At 41.6% G+C, this 19,737-nt stretch overlaps 1 long non-coding RNA gene across 6 annotated transcripts in view; it reads left to right on the top strand.

Annotated features, from left to right (window-relative positions):
• Positions 1-19,303, top strand: part of LOC140200517 (uncharacterized) — a 129,409-nt gene extending 110,106 nt beyond the window's left edge. For 2 of the 6 annotated variants that reach the window (XR_011886650.1, XR_011886651.1), the window contains 2 exons: positions 9,207-9,356; positions 17,274-19,303. This is a non-coding gene — a long non-coding RNA (uncharacterized lncRNA). Of the gene's footprint in view, positions 1-9,206; positions 9,398-17,273 lie in introns of all 6 variants that reach the window. The other 4 variants (XR_011886653.1, XR_011886652.1, XR_011886648.1 and 1 more) reach the window with 4 other exon arrangements.
• The last annotated feature ends 434 nt before the right edge of the window (positions 19,304-19,737 follow it).

The raw sequence follows: 19,737 nt of genomic DNA, 5'->3' as shown, positions 1-19,737 counted from the left end.
ATCTTAGAATAGGTTAAAAGTTCTCACAACATTATAGGTTGCAGGCCATGTACTCTGCTGTTATTTTCTATTTTTTCAGTAAACAGAGCCTGATTAGGAATTGTCAGAACGGCTTTGTGCATGGTAAGTTGCGCCTAACCAATCATGCAGAGCTTTTTGAGGCGCTTACAAGGAAAGCAGCTGAAGGAAAGTCAGTGAATATTATCTACAAAGCCTTTTGTGGAGGGCAGGTCAAAAATTTTCAGTTGCTTGGCATTCAAGGTGAAGCAGTAAATTGAATTAAACATTGACTTAGTGGGAGAAGCCAGATAGTGGTGGTAGGGGGTTACCTCTTTGACTGGAGGCCTATGACTAGAGATATGCCACAGGAATCTGTGCTGGGTCCATTGTTGCTTCTCATGCGTAACAGCGATCTGGATGATAATGTGATAAACTGGATCAGAAAGTTTGCATTTAACTCAACAATTGGACATTGAGGAGTGTGGTGAAATAAAATAATCTGGAAATAACGGACCCATAATTTTTTGACGGTAGCATCACAGGTGGAGTTGTCAAGAGAGCTTTTGGCCTTCATAAATCAAAACAATGAGTTTAAGTACATGAGTTGAGATTTTACGTTGAAGTTGTATAAGACTTTGGTGAGGCCAAACTTGGAGCATTGTGTACAGTTCTGGTCCCCTACCTATAGGAACGATAGCAATAAAATTGAAAGAGTACAGGGAAAATTTACAAGGATGCTCCTGGGACTTGAGGTTCTGAGTTACAGGAAAAAGCTTGAATAAATTAGGACTTTGTTCTCTGGAGCATAGTAGAATGAGAGGAGATCATATATAGTTGTACAAAGTTATACACCACTCCCTAAATATAGAATTTCCCCTCAGAGTCCCTATATAGGGGAGAAAGCCTGCACTATTTCACGCTATTTATACCCATTAAATTATGTATACCTCTGTACATTTAATTGTTAATTCAACCATAAGCATGAAAACAGCCAAACAAAACAGCATTCCTACAGTGATAAGGTACATAACTCAGTACCAACAATCACACACAGCACACTGCACCTACAATAGCAAACAAAAACAAAAAAATAATACTGTGGGAGGTGAGGGAGGAGATTGCTGAGCCTCTGACGATGATCTTTGCATCATCGATGGGGACGGGAGAGGTTCAAGAGGATTGGAGGGTTGCGGATGTTGTTCCATCATTCAAGAAAGGGAGTAGAGATAGCCCAGGAAATTATAGACCAGTGAGTCTTACTTCAGTGGTTGGTAAGTTGATAGAGAAGATCCTAAGAGGCAGGATTTATGAATATCTGAAGAGGCATAATATGATTAGGATAGTCAGCATGGCTTTGTCAAAGGCAGGTCATGCCTTACGAGCCTGATTGAATTTTTTGAGGATGTGACTAAACACGTTGATGAAGATAGAGCAGTAGATGTAGTGTATATGGATTTCAGCAAGGCATTTGACAAGGTACCCCATGTAAGGCTTATTGAGAAAGTAAGAAAGCATGGGATCCAAGGGAATGTTGCTTTGTGGATCCAGAACTGGCTTGCCCACAGAATGCAAAGAGTGGTTGTAGACGGGTCATATCCTGCATGGAGGTCGGTCACCAGTGGTGTGCCTCAGGGATCTGTTCTGGGACCCCTGCTCTTCGTGATTTTTATAAACGACCTGGATGAAGAAGTGGAGGGATGGGTTAGTCAATTTGCTAATGACACAAAGGTTGGGGGTGTTGTGGATAGTGTGGAGGGCTGTCAGAGGTTATAGCGGGCATTGATAGGATGCAAAACTGGGCTGAGAAGTGGCAGATGAAGTTCAACCCAGATAAGTGTGAGGTGGTTCATTTTGGTAGGTCAAATATGATGGCAGAATATAGTATTACAGTAATGGTAAGATTCTTGGCAGTGTGGACGATCAGAGAGATCTTGGGGTCCGAGTCCATATGACACTCAAAGCTGTATGCAGGTTGACTCTGTGGTTAAGAAAGCATACGGTGCATTGGCCTTCATCAATCGTGGGATTGTTTAGGAGCCAAGAGGTAATGTTGCAGCTATATAGGACCCTGGTCAGACCCCACTTGGAGTACTCTGCTCAGTTCTGGTCACCTCAGTACAGAAGGATGTGGAAACTATAGAAAGGGTGCAGAGGAGATTTACAAGGATGTTGCCTGGATTGGGGATCATGCCTTATGAGAATAGATTGAGTGAATTTGGCCTTCTTCCCTTGGAGCGACGGAGGATGAGAGGTGACCTGATAGAATGTACAAGTTGATGAGAGGCATTGTTTGTGTGGATAGTCAGAAGCTTTTTCCCAGAGCTGACATCTCTAGGTGCTTGGAAGTAGGTGCAGAGGAGATGTCAGGATCAAGTTTTCTGCGCAGTGTGCATGGAATGGGCTGCCGTCGACGGTAGTGGAGGTGGATACGATAGGGTCTTTTAAGAGACTCCTGCACGGGTTCATGGAGTTCAGAAAAATAGAGGGCAATCGTAACCCTAGGTAATGTCTAAGATAAGAACATGTTCGGCACAGCTTTGTGGGCCAAAGGGCCTGTATTGTGCTGTAGGTTTTCTATGTTTCAAATATAGCCCAAGTCCTTAAGTGGCATAGCCTGTGGACCGATGGTGTATGGGATGTTGTCCTGGAGCCACGTTTTTGCAAGAACAAGCATGCGGCAGTTCCTCATCACGTGCTAGTGCAACTGCAGACGAACGCAGTCTGGCTTGTCTACCACCAAGTGAACACTGGAGAGCAGTACTGATGCGAGGGGCCAGCCCCAAACTCAGCATGAATTCCAGTGTGACGATTCCCACACCGATTCCGACATCTCCTCCCCTGGGCGGCTGCATTAGGTGACACCAGAGCATAAGGGCCTGATCCATGCAATAACCAAGACAACGCTGCTCCCCCACCATCGGTCTCACCAATGAACCAGTGAACTGGACTTGCAGTATCCTACGTTGCCAATGTCCAACAGGGTCTTGCGATCACAAGAAGTACGTCCAAGCAAACAATTTGCATCATTTGTTGGACTGTGCTCCGCAACCACACAACTATGGTAGACAACAAATCCAGCTCCCTCGATATCCAGCATCTTGCTAGTGGGGTAGAGCTGCGGTACTTGGTGTTCTTAATAACTAGCAGTGTCTTGCGATCATAAAAAGGGCATAAAGGACAAACAATAACACCTTTGGTTGACCTGGAAAGGCCACTTTGACTGTGTGTGTCAGTATCTTAGTAGAAGAGATGGGCAGGAGATTGACGGGAGAATAAGATCTCCACTCATTCTCATGCTCTCCAGGAATAAAGTCCTAACCTATTCAAACTTTCCTTATAATTCAGGTCCTCAAGTCTAAGCAACATCCTTGTAAATTTTCCCTGAGCTTTTTTGAAATTATTGATATCTTTCCTGTAGGAAGATCACCAGAACTATACACAATACTCCAAATTCGACCTCACCAACATCTTGTACAACTTTAACTAACACTCCTATATTCAGTGCCTTGATGTATAAAGACCAATTTGCCAAAAGCTGTCTTGGTGGGAGCATTTAAAAAACTAAAGATAAATCTTGATCTTCATCATGACATAAGGCCCCTGGGAATACAAAAAAATGTTTTGATGTATTCCAATAGGGAAAGTCAACAATTGACTCATATTTATTACAAAGATTTGTGCACGTATTTCAATTACAATTCCTTCAAGTACTGACAATTCATTCTGTCTAATTTGTCAATCTTGAGAACATATTTTGCCCAGCCTCCTCTAACTTGTGTAGTGGTCTGTTGCGTTAGAGGTATGTGCATGTTCTTTTTCAATGCAAGTATGGGCACAGCCAACATTATACTTTCTTTAAAGCATTAAAAATATCCTCCAGTAAATTTAGATCTGAAAACATTTCGGTTATACTGCGCACCCAAAATGAAATCTAGGCAGCTTCTACCCTTAATCCTTTTTCAGAAATCAGCTCAGAGCTATTAAGTTGCACCGGCTCTTAAGTACTTTAAACTACTTTAAATCTATGCTTAAGTGTCAGTCAAAATTAGACAATTTTCTTTATGGATTTGAGCATTGTTATCTGAATGCGTCAACTATGTTGATTATTAAGGGTCAATTCATTTAGCACTTCATGTAATCTAGTATGAGGGATGTAGTTTAAGGATCTTTGGATATGAAATAATACACACTCCTGTCATTTATTACCTAAATACTGGGCACTCCAATACATATGAAAATACATATTACTGATTTTCTTTATGCTTAGTCAAATCCACTAGATGTGGAATAAAGAACAGTTTATTGCATTCACAAGGGATAGTTTGCAGAAAAGAAATTATTTGGTGTGGAAGAGAGGTATTCCAACAGGCATATAGATAATTTCTGATATCTTGATCAATGTGATTTATTTTTCACTATAAAATATGCCATGAATAAACCTTCATGACCAGTGCAGTCATGGTTTTGCAAATTGTCTTCTATATAGAAGGTCAACATCAATCCACTGACAGCTCCTCATACCTCCCACTTGAACATGACCCCGCCATTGAATATCATGTTATTATTTCCCAGAGGGTCGCTGGCCTCATTTTTTTTAGGAGGTGTTCCCTCCATGTTCCCCAGCATTGTAGCTTTATTTTCTACCCAACTCCCAAGACCTATCATCAGGTTGTTTCAGCCTTTATTTTTCACATAGTTATTTCTTCCCATCTTGACTATCCTTTCTTCTTTTGTAAAGCCTCTTCCCACCTGTGTAAGCTCTAATGTTCCCTGCTACGATGGTAGTTTTTCCAGGTCACCAATGGAATACTTCCATTCCACACCAGGATGGCCTGTGGTCTTTCAATTCTTTTCCAAGCTGTTTATATTAGGGAAGTTGAAGCCCCTCCCCCATTACAACAACCCTATTGATTTTACATCTTTACTTAATTTGCTTGCATATCTTTTCCTCAATGTCCCGGTGGCTATTGGAACTTCTGTAGCACAATCACATCAAGTGATTGCTCCCTTGTTATTTTTGAGTTCTATAGACTCAGTGGACAAACTCTCCATTTTGTCTTCTCTGACTGCAGCCCTGAGCACTAGAGCAATTCTACCCTCCCACTCTATCTTTTCTAAAACAATGAAACTTTTGGGGCATTAAGCACCCAGTCCTGTCCCTCTCTCAACCAAGTCTCTTCAAATCCCTTCACTTTCTCCAAATCAAAGGTGTAACAATAGGAGTTTGCATAACTCTATAGTTTAAATTCCAGTTTAAGATGCCACTACCGAAGATGTGTGACAGCTTATTAGTAGTTCAGAAGGCAAGAGATTACTTATATCATCATTTCTGAAGCAAATTGTGGTGAACTATTGCTGCAGACAGTGAGGAGGCAGGCAAAGGCCAAGCTGATTCAGGGGATGAGCCTTGCTGGGGCATTCCAAGGCGTAACATGCTCGAGCTAGAGTCGCAGACAGAGTTTGTATTTCTGCCAGAGATGTAGTGAGTGATTTGGAGAGTGATTTGATGCAGAAGAGTTTCGATCCCACCCACCTAACCGGAGTACAAGGTTGGATCACTGCAGCGCCAATCTGATATGGTGAGGTCAAGAATGGGTTCAGAATGTGTGGCCCAAGCATACTGTGGCGCCCGAATCCAGGTCCTAGAGCGAGGCACTACCCAGTGCTTGGATAATTTAAGTAGCGGCATAGATAGACAGGAAGCTCGAGCGTCAGGAACAGAGGTGAGGGTCAGACTGAATTTGCTCGCTCCCCCACGAATGTTCAATGTTTCTCTGTGGCTCCGAGACTGTGAACTGATCTGGCTGTTGTGCGTTTTTGCTCCACTGGTGTGCTGAACTGGGACCAAGGTCTGGGTCTAAGCCGGCTGCTTTGGGAGTGGATCTGGGGATCAGTCTGGCTCAGAATACTGTTGGCTTGCTTCTATTGTTTGCATGATCTGTGGGGTTTTTTCTCTCTTTCTCTGCACAGTGGTTTTTGGTCTTTTTTTAAAAATTGATTTATTTGGGTTTCTTGCTTTGTGGCTGCCTGTAAACAGACAAATCTCAAGTGTATGATTTATACATTATGATAATAAATGTGCTTTGAATCTTTGTATCTAAGGTACACTTGCTCTTTGTGGGATATGTGGACCACTCCTTACTTCAGTCCTCCTTGGGAACCATCCCTCAAAGTACTTTCCAGTATGTTAACAGCTTTGGTGCTGCCTCCTCCACTTACACAAAATTCACTTTCGGATGGTCTTTTGCTGACTCTTCTTGTCTTCTCTAACTGTTTCTTAGAGGATAGCTTACAATCAATATCCATTACAGTCCTACAGAACCTCACATCTGCTTCAAAAGCACCTCCTTTTACAAAGACCCATGCCATTCTCTCAGTTTCACTGGCCTCATCAAAGCATAAAGTCATGCCCATAGGGTTTTACAGTAGGGTGATGTACACTTCAAACAGGCAAGTCCACAATAACTTTCATACACTCATTCATTCTAATCCTTTATTAATCTCTCCCCCCCCCACCTCAATTTCCTTTGACACCGCCAAGATTCTGCCACTTACCTGTATGCTACTGTGGCCGCTTAACCTTGCAACCAGTACATTTTGTGATGTGGGAGAAAGCGTGAGCACCATGTGGTCCCGGGCAGATGATGCAGCAGATATAGCACTTGAGGTCAAGACTGAATCGAAGCTGTGAGGCAGCAACTCAACTACTGTGTCACTGTTCTGATGATGAGATTTTCCATACTAGTGCTTCTAAATTCGTTCCTTCAGCCATAACCATGACTTTCTCTCTACCATAAATGACAGGGTTCCCAAACATGTCTATTTCCTGCACTTCTGCTTTCAACCTACATGTTACCAGGCAAAACAAGGGCTGGGTTCACTTTCTCCTAACCTCACACCCTCTAATCTCATTCAATATCATGTTTTCTAATGTCTGCCTTTTTCAACAGGGTTCCACTGCGTAACACAACTTCATTACTACCATCACCACCAATCCCCTGCAACCCCCTCCTTTTGTCTTTTCATCATTTTGATGGGACCATTTCCTCTGTGACTCCTAGTTTGACCTCAACCAACCAATCCATTCTCACAGCACTTTCCTATTCACCTGCCCTTCTACCTTTTCCTTTCCTACCATTCAGAGACCCAAACAGTCCTTCCAAATAAAACAGTTTCATTCCACCAGTTTCATGTTTTAGTGCTATGTGATTTCCTATATTTTGGATGAAACGGAAACCAAACTTGATGACTGCTTTGTCACTTGCTTTTAATCAGAAATTTAATTTACTTATTTTACTTAGTGATACAGTGTAAGTGCCCTTCAAGCACTTCAAGCCATGCCGTCTCAGCAACCCTCGAAAAACCCGATTAACCCTAAACTAATCACACAGCAATTTACAATGACCAATTAACCTACTAACCGGTACTACTTTGGGCTGTGGGAGGAAACCAGAGCCCCAGGGGAAAACCCATGCACTCCACGACTGTGATTGAGTTCCTACCTCCAGAATGCCCTGGTCTGTAATGACGTTCACTAACCACTACACCACCATGACAGCAGCTAATCAAAGGCATACAGCACAGAAATGGGCCTGTTCAGCCCACTTCATCAACTCTGACACCGGTGACGATCTATGCTAATCCTATTTGCCTGCATTTGTCTTGCATCACTCTACACCTTTCCTATTTAGGTAGCTATCCAAGTGTCTTTTAGACGTTGCCTCAGCCACCTCCTCAGGCAGCTTGTTCTAAGCAGTCACCACCCTATCATAAACCTCCCTCTGGGACCTTCTTCAAATTTCTCCTCTCTCAGCAGCTGGATATGAAAGAAATGGCCGACGTTATACAGATTTGGGATAATTTACCAAAATTGTCTGGACTCTGGGCAGGTCCCAGCAAACAAGCAAGACAGCAAATGTCACGCCACTGTTTGAAAATGATGTAGGCAAAATGCAGGATATTACAGGGCAGTTGGCATAATGTCTGTACTCATGAAAATGCCTATCATTAAGGAAGAAATAGTGAGACATGTTGATAGAAGTGGTTCCGTCAGTCAGATTCACCATGGGCAAATCCCAATTGACCGTAGGGCAGATCCCAATTGACAAACTTACTGGAGTTTTTTGAGGATACAATGGGCACTGTAGGTAGTGGGGAACAGATTGGATGTTATATATCCATAAGATAAGGATACGTGGAGTTTGAGTTAATGTATTAGAACAGATTGGGGATTGGTTAACCAACAGAAGACAGAGTTAGGGTAAATAGGTATTTCTCTCCTTGGCAGTCACTGGTGAGCAGAGAGCTGCAGCAGTCGGTGCTGGTCCCACAATTATGAATGATGTACATTAATACTTTGGGGAGAAAAGGTCTGTGTGTAGTGTATCTAATTTTGCTGGTGACACTAAATTCAGTGGAAAAGCAAATTGTGCAGAGGATACGGAGAGTCTGCCAAGAGATTTAGATGGGGTAAGTGCGTGCACAGGGGTCTGGTAGTTCATCCACTTTGGAAGTGAAAATAGAAGATTAGGATATTTAAATGGTGTAAGATTGCAGCATTCTGTTGTGCAGAGGAACTTGGAAGTGTTTACACATGAATTGCGAAAGGTTGGTTTACAGCTGCAACAGATTATCAAGAAGGCCTTCATTGCTAGAGGGAGGTGTCAACACGAAGCAGACGGGACAGTGCCTCTGCGATCTCTGAAGTTTGCATAGATTTGGCATGTCACCAAAAATGGTGAAAAACTTCTACAGATGCACAATGGGGAGTAACCTAATTAGTTACATCATGCCTGGTCTTCTTATCGTGTCCACGGACCGTCTATGCATGGCCCAGCCAGAACTGGACACATTTTTGCGCCTTGTTGAATATGGCAAGATCTGCAACAGTACAGGGTTCCTCTAGCGATGGGCACTGCAGGAGATGTTGCACAGTTTGTGGCTCAGTTCCCCATTCACAAGTTGTCGGGCTGGTTGTATATCCCCATTTGCTTAGTGACACCTTTGAACAACTTACACCAGTCCTAAGTCTGTTAAGGCACTTCCAAGCAATTAGCTCCTGGGGGAAGGCTTTCATCTGGTGGAATTTCCATCATTGGGGGTTGTTTGAGACTGGCAAACCAGTCTTTCCACAAGGCGATGCGGGTTTCAGATGGGGTTGATTGTAATGGAACAACACTGTTCATGGAGCTCTTCCTTGACTTTAGGCGGCTGGGTGTCGGTGTATGACCATGCAGAGGGTGTCTCTCATCTGATGTTTGACGGAGTTGTTCTTTCTTGCTGGCCAAGGTAGAAGCGTTCACGTCGCAGCCCTGTTTCCGCCAATTCTACCACTACCACGCGCAGCATCATGTCTGGTATGAAAACACCAATCGCTAGGAAACGACGACAGAAAGTGGTGGGTACTGCCCTTCCATTACGATGGCTCTCCCCACCATGGAGTATTGCCACACGAAACCAGCAGCTATCATCAAAGACAGCTACCATTCAGGCTTGTGCAATGTTCTCACCATTCCCAGCGGACAGGAGGTCCAGAAGCTTTAGTCCCACAATACCAGGTTCAGGAACACCCATCAAGCTCCTGAACCAACTTGAATATCTTCCCTCACCACAATTCTGAACTGATTTTACGACCTGCAGACTCACTTTCAAGGACTAATTGCAACTCATGCTCTCAATGTTTATATCATTTGCATCATGTGTCTTCTTTTGCACATTGGTTGTTTGTGAGTCTTCGTTTATGTATTTTTTTTCATAAATTCTGATGTTCTTTGTTTTTCCTGTAAATGCCTGCAAGGAAATTAGCCTCAAGGCAGTATATGGTAATATTTATGTACTTTGATATTAAATTTACTTTGAAATTTGGATTGAGTTTAAGAGCAGGGAAGTTATGCTGCACCTGTATAGGGTACAGGTAAGACCTTGCCTGCAGTACCACATGCAGTTCTGTTCTTACTTGAGGAAAGATATACTGGTTTTGGAGGCATTGTTCTCTTCTGTTCATAGTGCAGCATAAGTGATAACACTTCAATCCAAAGTTTATGGAAGTAAAGGAATAAATTGCTCTTACAGTAAGAACAGCAATTTAACTGGCTGCTTTCCAAATGTACTTAATAAAATAGGTATGTATAATTAGGACATAATTTAAAAAGATATTAGAATGTAGTTTGCAATTACAAATTCTTTAACCTAAAGGCATCAGTTTTTGCATTAACTTCATGGAGAATAATTCAGTTATTGCATACTTTCCAATGAATTACTATAGGTTTTGGGGCTGAATTCTCACACTCACTCAATAATTAATGGTAGGTGTGGCATAGTTAGTGTCACACTTTACAGTGCCAGCGACCTGTGTTCAATTCCCGCCATTGTCTGTAAAGGACATGCACAAATGCTGGAGGAACTGAGCAGGCCATGTAGTATCTATGGAAGGAGTAAACAGTCAATGTTTCGGACCAAGAATGCTTGGGATTTCTCCCACATTCCAAAAGACATGTACGTTAGCAGGTTAATGGTCACATGGGTGGCATCGGGCTTGTTGGTGAGAAGGGTGTAACTGTGCTGTATCTTTTTAAATGGTTACTGTAATGAACAGGAGAAACTTACACAAAATCAGACTTCTCATTGGGGAGCAGAAGCAGATGATCAGGCTTGCCTAAAGCCATAAGGGTAATTTATATTCAATACAGACAGTTTTAACTCAGCAAATTGCAATTCAACACAATTTGTCATCCTTTAGGATTATAACCATTAAAGAATAGAAGGTGGTGTGGTGGGGAGTGGGTGGTAATTGCCAAGATTCATTCCAGAAACTGGACAGGGGTCTGATTCTACCAATCCCTCAATTTAGTGGATTGTGTGCTGTAACATGAGATATAAGAAGAAGTGAGAAAGCAATCTACAGAATGGAACTATTCCGTTTAGGTTAGAGGAACTACTCTCACACAGTGAAGGCCAATGAATTACACCAAGAGTTTAAGGGTGTAAATTTAAGGCAATATATTTCTCAGACAATTGACAATCTAATTCAAGTAAAATTAACTTCCTTCTCTTTGATATCAGTTTCCAGCAGAGTGGCAGGTGAAATATCAAAGTCGGCTTGATAAGCTGATGTCTTTTGATCTATTAATGGTACAATGATAGAATCTGGATTGCTTCCCAACAGCAGTTTAACTTTGTAAACTTTAAATTCTGGAACCATCTGTTATATTGTTATTCAAACAAGAATTATATGTATTTAATAATTCATTTTCTGTGTCTTGTATGTTGGAGGACAACAAAGGAGATGAGATAACTGAGAGCGTTGGCCCACACACAATTGTTAGCTAGAATTATCAGATCTTTTACATTGGTGCAAAAGGACAGTTGAATCTTAGTTGTTTTATTAAAAAGTTTACTCCCCTATCGATAACGGATTTCTCTGAGTTTTACATTGCAGACAATGTGCAAAATTTCTGAAGTAGGAAATGAACCATAACATTTTAGTCAAAGCTGCAATGTTATCAACTGAGGTAAAACTGAGGCAAAACCTTCAGCTTGCGCCTCTTGAGGTAGTCCATTGTGGATTTTGAGGTGTGTTTAGGATTATTATCCTGTTATAGAAGCCATCCTCTTTTCACCTTCAGCTTTTTTTTTTACAGACAGTGTGATTGCTTCCAGAATTTGCTGGTATTTAATTGAATTCATTCTACCCTCTACCAGTGAAATGTTCCCTGTGCCACTGGCTGCAGCACAACCCCAAAGCATGATCGATCCACCCCTATGCTTAACAGTTGGAGAGGTGTTCTTTTCATGAAATTCTGTACCCTTTTTTCTCCAAACATACCTTTGCTCATTGCGGCCAAAAATTTTTATTTTAACTTCATCAGTCCACGGGACTTGTTTCCAATATGCATCAGGCTTGTTTAGATGTTCCGTTGGAAACTTCTGATGCTCAATTTTGTGGTGAGGACGCGAGAAAGGTACACAGTAGAACAGTGCACCACCACTCCAGAATCTGCTAAATCTTCCTCAAGGTCTTTTGCAGTCAAGCAGGAGTTTTGATTTGTCTTTCTAGCAATCCTACGAGCAGTTCTCTCGTAAAGTTTTCTTGGTTTTCCAGTCCTCAATTTGACCTCCACCATTCCTGTTAACTGCCATTTCTTAATTACACTACCAACTGAGGAAACGGCCACCTGAAAACACTTTGCTATCTTCTTATAGCCTTCTGCTTTGTGGGCATCATTTATTTTAATTTTCAGAGTACCTGGCAGCTGTTTAGAGGAGCCCATGGCTGCTGATTGTTGGGACAAGGTTTGAGGAGTCAGGATATTTATAAAGCTTTGAAGTTTGCATCACCTGGCCTTTCCTAATGATGACTGTGAACAAACCATAGCCCTAACAAGCTAATTAAGGTCTGAGACCTTGGTAAAAGTTATCTGAGAGCTCAAATCTCTTGGGGGTCCCAAACTTTGGCATGGTGCTCCTTTCCCTTTTTTCCCCACTCTAAAATTGTACAAAACAAAAATAATACAATAATCTTGCTTAAAATGTTGAAAAGAATGTTTCATCTTTAACTTCATGACTTCTGGAGATCAGTTCATCTTCTACTCACTTAACTATTCACAGTAACAGAAATTTTGACCAGAGGTGCCCAAACTTCTGCATGTCACTGTACCTTTTCAGCAGTAAATACATTGTGGCATTTCTTTGAAATTATGTCTGATTTAATCCCAGGAATGAGTGCAATTTTTCATGATTCATCTGGGGCCACTGAACAAGTGGAGTGACTCAGGTTAATTCACTCATCTAACCTAAGATGTAATCAACCTGGACTTCATTATTAAATCGTAAATTGGCTGGGTTAAGTTATGTGAAGGAGATCCCATTCAGCAGCTCACTGTATATTGTATCTAAATGTAATAATATTGTAGGTATTCCGATACACTGGAGGAAAAGCTTGTTAAAATCAAAAATAATTATTTTGAATGCCAGTCGATCACAAGGTAAAGGCATCTAAGATCTTGAAGGTTGCTTTAAGTGTCCAGACTGTTGCTTAATATATAAAGAAATCTGCTTTATGTCGTAAATAAATTGAGCAAGCTTTTGAAAAAAGGAAGTTCTTAAGTGTTCAGGAAGGTCTCTTAATTTGTAACTACTCTGTGTTTAACGTAATTAAAATTTGTTTGTGTCACTTTTGGTACATTTTGTATTCTGTACACTGCTGTATTTTATCATTTTATCTTTGAAATATAAATTAGATTTGTTTGTAGGCTTAATTCAGATGGCAATGCTTTTAGTCTTGAAATTATAATCATTAAATGTTTTCTTCACCAAAACTTGAAAAAATATGTATTTGGGCAAAGAAAATTTGTTTAATCAACAAACAAGCTTTTGTTCCTAATCTCCTTTGTCACTGTTTCCCAGCTCTTTTTTTCCACCACATCAAGATAGCATTGGTGCTGCCTCCTGCACGAAGAACTCTTGAATTTTAACACCTTCGCTATGAACTTCCTCAAATTCACTCATCCCATTTCTGAAACTTCTCTCCCTTGTTTGGAACTCTGTTTCCTTCTCAGGAAACAAACCATCTGCTGAAACTTACTATAAACCCTCTAAGTCCCACATCTAACTTGACTACACCTCCTTCTACCCAGTTTCTTGTAAGGATACAATCCCTTTCTCTCATTGTTTCTGTTGCATTTGTTCTCTGGTGTCCTTTATCAGGAAATGTGGCTTTCCTTCTGATGTGGTTGGCAGACTTACAGGTGTATTTCCTCCATTTCTCACACTTCTAACTCACTCCTCATCCCCTCAAACAAAATGGATCTCTTGGAGCTCATCTGTCACCCTCCAAGCCTCTGCATCCAGTTCATCAACCTTTATCATTTCTGCTGTCTCTGTGACTCCCTGTTTCACTCATCCTCACTCTCCCACTCCTCCACATCTTTTGACACATTCCCCTGAAACAACAGTGAGTCCAGCACTAGCCCCTACACCTGCTCCCTCACCAGCATCTCAGAAACAGCCCTTTCGTCTCGGGCACTGTTTCACATGCACAACCTCCAACCCCATCTCCCACTTTTGATGCTCTCACCATTGCCTAGTCTGCACCAGTGAAACTGAGTGTAGGCAAGGCATTGTGAAATATTTTCCTCCGTCTGCAATCACTGTCTTGACAACTTGTTTGCCAATCAACTCAACTCTCTTTTCCATTCCACACTGATCAGTCTGACCCTGGCCTTCTCTACAGCCAGGGTAAGACCAAACAAAACTAGAATAACATCCAAATTCCAGTTTAATAGTTTATAACCTAACAGTATATACATTAAATTTTCCAATTTCAGAAAGCCCATGCTACTGTGTTCCTTTCTCTCCTGATCCATCTAGGTTCTCTCAACCCCCAGCTCAACCTTTATTCACCTGGCTTTATCCCCCCCCCACCTCACCCCCATCCACCCTTTTCCATATGTCTATCACCTGCACTCTCCCCCTCCTGGTTCTCCTCTCCCCTTCTGAACATGTATCATCTACCCATCATCCCTTTTGTTGCCTTGTTCCACCTGTTTCCTGCCATCCCCTCCTTAAATCCCCATTCTCACCTCTTTACTGGCCATCTCCCCTCTACATTCCCAGTTCTGGTGCAAGATCTTGGCCCAAAATGTTGACCTTTTCTCAGATGCTGCCTGACCTACTGAGTTATTCTAGCTGGGTTTTTTTTTTTTTTGCTATAGATTCCAGCATCCAGAATCCCTTTTGTCTCAAGTTCAAAATTCAAACTGGATTTATTGACAAACTACAAAACTACATATATATCACCAGATAATATCCTGAGATTCATTTTTTATGTGCATTTGCAGTAAATACAAGAAGCACAATAGAATCAATGAAAGACTGCAGCCAACAGGACAAACAACCAGTGCAAAAGATGACAAACTGTGCAAATATAAAAAGAAAAAAAAGAAATAATAAATAAATAATAAATATGGAGAACTTGAGATAAAGAGTCCTTGAAAGAGAGTCCATAGGTTGTGCGAACAATTGGCAAATGAAGTTGAGTGAAGTTATCCTGTCAAGCTCCAAGAGCCTGATGGTTGAGGGGTAATAACTATTCCTGAACTTGATGGTGTGAGTCTTGAGGCTCCTGTACCTTCTTCATGATGGCAGCTGTGAGAAGAGAGCATGATCTGAGTGGTGGGTGCTGCTCTCCAGAGTTACCTCTCTGTGTACATATGCTCAATGGTGGGGAGGACTTTTACTCGTGATGGACTGAACTGTATCCACTACTTTTTGTAGGATTTTCCATTCAAGGGCTTTGGTGTTTCCATACCAGGCTGTGATGCAACCAGTCAATATACTCTCCACGACAGAAAGTTGTAAACTTGGCTTGCTCCATCATAAGCACCAGCCTCCTTAGCATCCAGGACACCCTGAAAAGACAATGCCTCAAAAAGGTGGCATCGATCATTAAGAACACCCTCCCCCCCCCTCCCCCAATCATCCAGGTCATGCCCTCTTTTCATTGCTACCATCAAGGAGGAGGTACAGAAGCCTGAAGACAAATACTCAGCAAACAGACCCAACCTTTTGCCTTCTCACAATCTGCAGGCCGCTCCATCCTGCGTATCAAGAACCCTTCTGGTCTTACCAATGTATTCAGTATGTCTAGAGTGAGACATGTCTCTGTGAAGCAGAGAATGTAGCATTTCCACATTTCCTTCCAAATAAGGTATGTGAGAGGTTGACTAAGTGTTGAATGTTAAGCAGTGTCTGAGAAGAACATTCTCCTCTCCAACTAATACCAAGGGATCCTTATTATTCACTTAGCATGTAGCCATCTTGCCATAGACAGGATAATTTCTATTGGTCTAAACATTTGTCTATCTATTGAAGGCTGTTGACACTTAGTAGAACCACTTTCATTTGTTTTGCTTAGCTTGGACTAGAGCTTAAGGGATAAGGTAGGCAGGAAGGAGCTTGGGAATGGACAGGTAAATGGGAAGGGAGCATGAGAAGACTTTGGCAAGTAGGATTAAAGAAAATTTCAAGGCATTCTACATGTTCCTGAAGAACAGGAGGATGACAAGGGTGAGGGTAGGACTGATCAGGCATAGAAGAGGAAACTTGCCGCAGTCAGAAGGGGAAGTGGGGGGGGCTAGGAGCAGGATTCCGTAACAATTACTTTGCTTCAGTATTCACCAGTGAGAGGGATCTTGGCAAATGTGAGGACAGTGCAAAACAGGCAGCAATGTTGGAATATCAATGTTATGAAAAGGGATGTGCTGGAGCTTTTGAAAAACATTAGGATATGTAAGTAAGTCCACAGGGCCAGGTGGGGTGCAAATACCTTAGGTTACTATGGGAAACAATGGAAGAGATTGCTATGTTTTGATGAGGATCTTTGGGCCCTCCTTGACCACAGGACTAGTATGGGAGTGGCAAATGCTGTACTGTTCTGTGTTTTATAACTATACGATTCTCTGGAGTGTGGTTTGAAGGCAAACTTCTAACTCATTGACTCAAGCACACCTGAGGTAAAGTTGAACAAAGCATTAATATCTTGCCAATTTTCATTCTCAAATTCCAAGTAAATTTATTATCAAAGTGTCTATGTGTCACCATATACTACCCTGAGACATGACAGAGACAAAAGACAACAAACTGCAAATACAAAAAGAAGATATTTAATAAATAAATAAACAAACAAACAATTAATATTGAGAACATTAGTCCTTAAAAGTGAGTCCATAGGTTATGGAATCAGTTCAATGTTGGGGTGATTGAAGTTATCCCCACTAGTTCAGGAGCCTGATAGTTGAGGGTTAGTAACTGTTCCTGAACCTGGTGATGTGAGTCCTGAGGCCCCTGCACATTCTTCCTGAAAAGAAGATGGCCTGATTAGTGGAGCTCTTTGACGATGGATGCTGACGTTCTGCGACAGCCCTCCTTGTGAATGTGCTCAATGGTCTAGGGAACTCTACCTGTGATGGACTGGCCTTATCCACTACTTACTATAGTTTTTTCTGTTCAAGGGTATCGATGTTTCCAAGCAAAAAAAAGTGATGATTAGAAAGCACTAACATAGAATAAGAGTAGATAGAAGGAACAGTACACTTGAAAGAAATTCTAAGCCATTAATAGGTACAAACACGTATGTGTTATCAAAAGTGTGTTAGTTCATTCCATTTGAAAGATATTTGCATCCAATGGATAACAAATTGTATTCTATTTATATGTAACTCTAGAAGTCTAGCATTATATAAACATACTTATCTGACATTCATTTTGTGTCTCAGCAGGAGCTGCAACATGTCTACAACATACGGACTGCCCTGGTCCACTTTAATTAGCATCTGTGGAAGAAACTCTTGGCTTCTCTGACAACAAGACTGGTTCAACAAGAATGACCAGGAGACCTGGGAGCAAAAGAAAGGTGGATAAGGAGCTCATGGTGAAATATTTCACAGGCACCTGAAGGCTGAAGTCTTGTAGAAGACTTGCAACATATGGAACAGATAGCTGGTGGACAAATCACAGGAAGCCCAGTGATTTGCAGACAACCTGCAGGCTCTCCAGCAGTGGCAAGGCCATCAGCTGCCAAGCCCACCCTACCGACAGCCTAGAACCGAGGTGAATTTGCCTAAGATTGAAGGTGTTCTGACTGTAAGCAGCACTTTGAAGATGCGTATCTCCTCAACAACTCAGGCCTTGCTATGAGCCAGCTTACCTATGCCAAAGCAATCTATGTTTTCTAGCCTTGCCACCTCTCCTAACTGAAAGGAAATCAAAGAAAGGCTGCATTAATGAAAACAAATTACAAAGGCTCAGAAGCAACTATTATTCCTGCTGAGAGTAAGAAACTTCCACAACATTACGGCCCACATTTGGGAAAAGGAGGACATGCCAAAGGACATCAAGGACACTCTAATTATGACTACATGCAAAAAAGGAGAATGATCCCAGTGCTTAACTACAGAGGGATCTTCCTTCAGTCATGATTCTCCTCAATCACCTTTTCTCAAAGAGCTTTGCTTGAGTTATATCCATCTAGAAACAAAGTCAATTTAATTTTCACCACATGGCAACTCCAAGTGAAATTCAAAGGACATCGACCATTGTACATGGTCTTTTTTCAGACCTCACTAGAACTGTATAGGACTGTGGGGCATCGTCCTCAAATTCAGTAGCCTGAAGAAACCTGTCCTGAGACTCACTAGATTCCTGGTTCTCGTGCCCTTCGGAAATTTACTGCGTTCACTGGAAATTTTATTCTACTATAATTTAAAATAATTTAAAAAGTAATTTAAAATGAGTTGGGGATAAATAGTGTCCAATAAACTGGAAAATCCAGCAGTCCAGCTCTACAGAAGTCCCAAGACTGCTAGGTTATTGGACCTTTACTGTACAACCAACAGATTTTGTGCCTCTGCAAAATTCTCCAAATTCAATGGAGCCAGTGCTGCCAGCATTGACATCATCATTAGATCGGTTCTGTTGGACAAGACCTAATGAACACGTGGATTGACAGCTTCCCCAAAGAAAGACAGTTTGTTCTGAGCCCTGGTAAGGGAAGAGATGACCAGATGGACAGAAAGGGGGGAAAAAAAAAAGGATGTTCCCAGCATTTCTTGGGGGGAAAAGTCAACATCCTCACTGACTTCTGTGAACCCCTGGTCCATAACCACTTAGAATGCAGAATGAACATTGTGAAAATTTAGTTCACATGAATTGAAAGCACGGGGTCTAAATGGAACCACCCAAAGGAACACACACCTTGCAAGCTACCTACTTGTCAATCCTTTTAGGCACCTTCTACCCCACGTGTGATGGAGTTTACAAGTAGCACATTGCAACCTCAGAAGCCATGGAACTGGTGGTATCTTTGATCCCAACAAACTGCACAGTAAAAATGTGTTGACAGGTAGACTCATCCTGCTGTGGTAAGACCATAAGACATTGGAACAGAATTCGGCCCATCAAGTCTGCTCCACCATTCAATCACGGCTGATTGGTTTTCCTTCTCATCCCTATCCTCCTGCCTTATATCTGTAACCTTTGATGCCATTACTAATTAAGAACCTATCATCCTCCACTTTAAATATAATTTGGGGAGAAGAATTGTGAAGAATTTCAATTCTTCAGTAAGTAAGAAAATTTTACGTATATTTAAAATCAGGCAGAGATCTGTGTGTCTGTCCAGGATTTCAGAAAGGATTTTTTTTCATCGTTGGTTGGAATTCACCTTTACAAGTGAACGGCACTGTATAAAAGGTGTTTACTTCTGTTTATTTTTAAATGTCATAAAATAAAGTCATCCCAAACCACAGACTGAGCACAGTGTTGATACTTCCATTAAAAACAACAATTTCTGTCATTTCCATACAACTCTCTTCTTCTGAAACACCCAGGAGCAGCATGGTGGCACAGCTGGCCAACATTGACTTTGGATATGGTCTGTGTGGAGCCTGCGTGTTGTTCCTGTCACTGCATGGTTCCTCCAGGTGTTCCAGTTTCCTCCTATATCCCATGGTACATCGTTGGTAAGCTAATTGTCCCCAAATGAGTTTTAGAATCTAAGGGGAGTTCGTAAGAGAATAAGGATGGTATTCATGTAGGATAAAGGGTAGTTATTGGTCAGCATGGACTCCGTGTGCTAAAGGACTGTTTTTATGCTGCATTTCTTTGTGACTCCAGGATCCTATAAGTTATTTTTACAAAAGAAAAGTAGATTAAAAAGACACAGTAGAATGAAATACTGTC

This window comes from Mobula birostris, chromosome 7 (assembly GCF_030028105.1).
Source record: "Mobula birostris isolate sMobBir1 chromosome 7, sMobBir1.hap1, whole genome shotgun sequence".
Classification (NCBI taxonomy): domain Eukaryota; kingdom Metazoa; phylum Chordata; class Chondrichthyes; order Myliobatiformes; family Myliobatidae; genus Mobula; species Mobula birostris.
Note: the sequence above shows the minus strand (reverse complement) of the source record. Positions and strands in the feature narration are given on the sequence as shown.